Source organism: Lemur catta, chromosome 8 (assembly GCF_020740605.2).
Source record: "Lemur catta isolate mLemCat1 chromosome 8, mLemCat1.pri, whole genome shotgun sequence".
Classification (NCBI taxonomy): Eukaryota; Metazoa; Chordata; class Mammalia; order Primates; family Lemuridae; genus Lemur; species Lemur catta.
In genome coordinates this window covers 26703880-26709879 of record NC_059135.1, presented here as the reverse complement: position 1 = coordinate 26709879, position 6000 = coordinate 26703880, and positions in this window count along the sequence as shown.

Genomic DNA, 6000 nt, shown 5'->3' with positions numbered 1-6000 from the left:
GTGGAGTTCATGAGACTGGAAGTACAAAAGAAGTGGCCTTTTATTTGATGAGAACATCAGGTAAGAATTTATAATCGCTGGATGTTGTGTTTTGGGGATTTGAGAATGATCATATAATTGTAGCCTGTACCCAGGTTCCGAGCTGATTATGTCATTGTTCAATGCTCGGTAGGATGTAGATTCAGGAAAGTGCAGCTCTGCCTGGTGCTGAAAGCTTGGCTGACCATTTTCTGATTCTCTGCTCCTATTTGCTGGTGATGTAACCAGTGTAACACAACGCAGAGTAGGAATGCATTCAGTGGCTCTGTGTGAAGTTTTTGAATGGTGAAAACATCTTCAAGGACCTTCCCCCCAACCTGTGATGATCAGTGTGACAAATGATTAATAATTGACTTTGAATCTTTCAGATGGACATCAATTACCAGAATGGAATCTGAGTGAGGTCACCATTTACATGACAAGGAGGATTTTTTTTTATTGGCCTACTCTTTTTTGGCATTATACTATTTTTAGTTAAGCTGTGAAAGTGCAATAAAATGGAAGAGACAGCTCTCAGACAATGTGTATTTATCTCATCCAAGATTGATTCTCATTGGACTTAGGAAAGAGGCTTCTCTGAAAATTGTTGGCAGTGTCCTGAGAGTGCTGGTATCACAGACATCTTATTATGCAGCCACAGTGTCCTAGATGATTTGTACAGCACACAAAAGGTAAGATCACTGCTTTCCCAGAATTCTGTACTGCTTACCCAAACTGTGACCTCATTTAAGTGGAAGGAAACATTTTCTATGACGGCCACTCATAGACATGCCACACACATACATGGCATAGAATTGGTAACCACATTCTAAAATTATAAATCTTTCTGTGACAATAAAAACCAAGCTAATTCAACTCTATGCTATATATAAGAGACATAAGAAACTTACCTAAATCAAAAAGATTATGGATACATCCACACAAGGAGGAAATAAAGAATATCTCTATATACTGATGTAGAGTGATCACCAAGATATATTTTAGCAAAAAAAGATGGGTCCAGAACTGTGTTGTAGTAAGCTACCATTTGAATAAGACAGGGTGTGTGTGTGTGTTTACATATGTGAATATGTGTATATGTATGTATAGATGTGCACACCCTCATCTGTATATACTTACATTAAAATGGTTGTCTATAGATGGGCTGGGATACAAAGTGGAAAAGATAGGGATGAGAGCTATTCCTATCTTTTAATTACTTCTAAAATGTACCTTGATATATAAGTTTGTCTTTGAAACCATATTTGTTTTACATAATTAAAAACACAGAACTGAAATGAAGAAAGCAATCTTTCAAAATTAAAAGCAAACTCAAACTTATGAATCTAACTGTATATCAAGTTGGTAGTATATCTACACAGAGAAAAAAATTACTTGAAGTGACTTTAAAATATAATGTTTTATCTGGTTGTGTGGATCACGCCTGTAATCCCAGCACTTTGGGAAACTGAGACAGGAGGCTAGTTTGAGGCCAGGAATTTGAGACGAGCCTGGGCAACATATTGAGACCCTGTCTCTACAAAAAGTGAAAGAAATTGGCTGGGTGTATTGGCGCGTGCCTGTGGTCCCAGTTAGTCAGGAGGCGTAGGCGAGAGAATCATTTGAACCTAGGAGTTTGAAGTTACAGTGAGCTATGATGATGCCATTGTTGCCCAGGCAACAGAGCAAGATTCTGTCTCAAAGAAACAAAAAACAAAAACCAAAAGCCAGTATTTTTCCTGCACATCTTTGTGTGATACAATTTAAGGACAAAGGAACTGTAAGGAAATTTTAAACTGCAGTGAGTATTTATTGTTAGTGGAAATATTGGCATTGTTATTTTAAAACTAAGATATATTAAAATTAAAGTGAAATTAAAACTCATGTTAATAACATTCAGAATAAAGATATTCGGTACAAGAGCAAAGAAATAATGTATAAAAATCAAGGAAGGTAACTTAAAACATTGTAATCTTAAATTTGATTTGGAAATACAAGAGTGAACTCAAAATTATTTTTCTGTCTTAAAAATGTACATTCTAGCTCTGTTCTCCAGAATACCTAGAAGTAACAAAAAATCAGTATCAGTGAGCACCGGTAGTACCCAGATTATAGTCTCTGAATATCCATTTTCTTCAAGAAGCTTCCAGAGCTCTTTGAAAAATGATAGGAAATGTACAGTATCTGTGTGAGGTTGGTACCTCTTGTGCTGGAAAACAAAGCAGTTATGGATTTAGTCAAAAGGATAAAACAGCCATTTTTAAGGGCCTCTCTCTGGTCTGTGAAGAAGCATTTGGGGCAGAAATCGTGATAAATAATGACTGCAGCCCATCACATTTATTAAAAATCAGTGAGTTCATAATAACACTTAAGGAAAAACTGATTGGTCACCATTTGGAGGTTGTTAGGGCACTATTACTCATTTACTCTCATCACCCTGAAAATAAGGAAATAAGCATTTTTCCTGTATTTTCTACACACATTGCATTACAGGATGGCCTAATAATTAACAAAGGAAATTTTTTTCTTTACCTAAAAAGTCCAGGTAATAATTGTAAGGAAAAAAATGATAGGATTAGAAAATCACCATTTTGCAGCCCCTAAAGACATAATGGATCTAGGCAATGACCTTCAGTGAAAGTTAAAATAATTAGATTAAAGGTTGATGGGGTACTTCACAAATAAGGAATTAGGCTGTTACAACCTGAACCCACTGATCGATCTTAGCATCTCTAAAAGTGGGCCAACCAGTTTGTGCCTGTTGATGTGATACAATAAAAAGTGCACAGCATCACCTATGAAGCATTCTTGCCTAAAGTAAAGTGAACCAAATCTAATCAAGTCTCTAAATCTAACTACCATTTTACAGGAAGTGCAGGAGATGGAAGAAAGGTTAAATGACATTATGAGAAAGCAACCAGCCACGTCCAAAATGTGTGACATTCTAAAGGGTAAATGATTCTCCAACAAATCTATGGTATGAGGATGAAAGGAGAACAAGGGACTCTTTTAAAATAAAAGAGATTTAAGGAACTTCATAGCCAGATGAAATGTATAGACTTCGGTTGAATCCTGATTGCCTTTGAGACAGTCAGGGAAATTTTAATATACACTGGGTATTAGATGAGGAAAATAAAGGATCCCTTGGTGATTTTTGGCAGGTGTGTTCATGGAAAGATGGTTATGTTTTAAAATTTTTTGTTAGTTAGCAGTACATACTGAAGAATTTATGGGTTCAATCATATGATATCTGGGTTTTTTTAATACTCCAGTGTTCGTATGCTAAACAAAAGGATTTAAAGAAGGGCATGGCCATTTGGCTGCAGTGCTTCAGAGATGACCAGTAAGGTAGAATGGGAAGAGTATTCCTTGGTTTAAGCAGCAAGGAAGTCTTTCGTGACTTTAACAAGAGCATCCACAATTGGAATGATGGTTGAGGAGAAAGCCAGACCAAATGATTTGGGGATTCCTTAGAGGGAAGGAAGCAGAGAAGTGGAGACAGTGAGAACTTACTTTTAAAGGGCTGGAAAGACACTAATATAAATAGTAATAGTAACAGTCACTAGAGGAGTTTGAGAAAGGTTGGTTTGCTGTGAAGAGATTCTATAGGGAGGGTGGTAAAATAATGCTTTTTTCTCTGAACTTTCAGAATTCAGTCTATAACCCCATGTTTTCTCTTTTCCTCTGCCAGAGAGACAGGCAGTATGCCAGAGTGTCTCCTCCTTCCCCTGGGTCCTGGAGTGAGTAAACTCAGAGCAGAGCCTCCAGCCAAGGTATGATGGATGTGTAGTGAGAGCAAGAATAAACCTTTGTTGTTTTAAGCAACTGACATTTTGGGGTTGTTTGCATAACTTAGCCCATCTGATTTAGGGATACTTTTATTTATTTATTTATTTTTGAGATAGAGTCTCACTCTATTGCCCTGGCTAGAGTGCAGTGGCGTCATCATAGCTCACAGCAACCTCAAACTCCTGGGCTCAAGCGATCCTCTGCCTAACTGCCACCCCCCCTCCTCCTCAGTAGCTGGGACTTGGGGCTACAGGCTGATCTCGAACTCCTGGCCTCAAGTGATCCTCCTGCCTCAGCACCCCCACCCCCTAGTAGCTGGGACTGTGAACCACCATGCCTGGTTAATTTTTCTGTTTTTTTTTTTTTTTTGAGACAGAGTCTCACTTTCTTGCCCGGGCTAGAGTGAGTGCCGTGGCATCAGCCTAGCTCACAGCAACCTCAGACTCCTGGGCTTAAGCGATCCTACTGCCTCAGCCTCCCGAGTAGCTGGGACTACAGGCATGAGCCACCATGCCCGGCTAATTTTTTTTTTTTGTATATATATTTTTAGTTGGCCAGATAATTTCTTTCTATTTTTAGTAGAGACGCGGTCTCACTCTTGCTCAGGCTGGTCTCGAACTCCTGACCTCGAGCGATCCACCCGCCTCGGCCTCCCAGAGCTAGGATTACAGGCGTGAGCCACCGCGCCCGGCCAATTTTTCTGTTTTTTCTGTAGATGAAGTCTCACTCTTGCTCAGGCTGGTATTGAATTCCTGACCTCAAGTGGTCCTCCCACCTCAGCCTCCCAGAGTGCTAGGATTACAGGTGTGAGCCACTGCACCTGGCCAAAACTTTTTAACATAAAATATAAATGATGTTTTATGAATTCTGATAGAAGCTTTCAATTAGAAAGACGTTGGCAATAATACCTTACCAGTGTGGCCAGAGGAGAAGTTAGTGCCATCCAGTATGCATTCTCCATTGCTGTGCCCCCACAGTTTTCTGTGTCTCATGTGGCAGGGACAATTGCAGGTGACTGTTGGCTTTTGCCTGCTGACTCCAGGAATGGCTGAGTTGTTCCTGCAGCACCTGTTCTGTTCTCTCTGGTAGGACCACTGTTTGGTATTTTCAGAGAAGGATTTTACTTATTTTTTCACAGGAATGGAAGTTTAAAAAGAGACCTCCGCTTTTCGTAGCATCATGCTCCCCAGCCCTTCCTTCCCTGCTAAAATGAGTTTTACCAGCAGAAGGTGGTCCCATCTATAGGTCCTAAAATCAGAGAGGGAAGGGCTGGAGGCTGAGGTAGGATGCGATGCTCCAAGCTTTAGGAAGTCTGTGGAGGACTTGGTATGCACTCAGACAGCACTATTAAGGAGAGTGAAATGGTTGGAAACTTTGGTCCAGTCCAGGACTGGAAACTCTAAGAACCAAGCATGTTGGAATATTCGGAGCTCCTTCTGCATCTTCAGGCAGGATCTGGGATTTGTTGCCTGCTGTGATCTTGGTGCGTTTATTCAGGCACTGCAGTTATCCACTTAGCAACTCTCCCACTTTCCCTCTGTGGAGCCCCACTGTGAAGGAATGTGATTAATTTGCCCATGACCTAAAATCCTAGCTAATGCTTTAGTGGACCAGGCTTTGTCTTAGAAATATTTTCCAATGGACAGAAAAACAGCTTTTTCTGGCTCACCACAGGGTCTGTCCCTAAGAGTGCTGACAGAACTGCTGACACACAGATACATTTCTGTGAGGCAGCAATTAGCCAACTGCGCTGGGGGCTGATCCCCTCTCCACTATTAACAGGTTCCTAGCAGGGATCCCTGCTGGATAGCCTAAGTTAAGTTCATTTCAGGCTTCAGACTTGCTTGGGCATGATCTGGAAGGCTGATGTGTACCAGGGGGTTGGTCTTTTTGAATGAGGAGCCTTGTAGAAAAGAATCACATAAAGGGAAGAAAGAGTTGAAATTCATGGGTTTGGTTCAAAGACAGTGAGAGGGCAAGTGTTGGGGGCAAGAGAAGGCAAGACTCTGAGGGGAGTGTGGTGGGTGTCTGCTACTCAGATTGCCCTCAGCCAGCTCTGAGTCCTAGGAGAAGGAGCTGCAATAAGCATCAGGTGAAAATGGAGAGTTGTTCCACTGTTAACCTCTGTAGGACATAAAAAGGTCCAGGAGACCTTACTTTGAAGCCTCACTGGGAGCACCCTGCTCTTTCAGC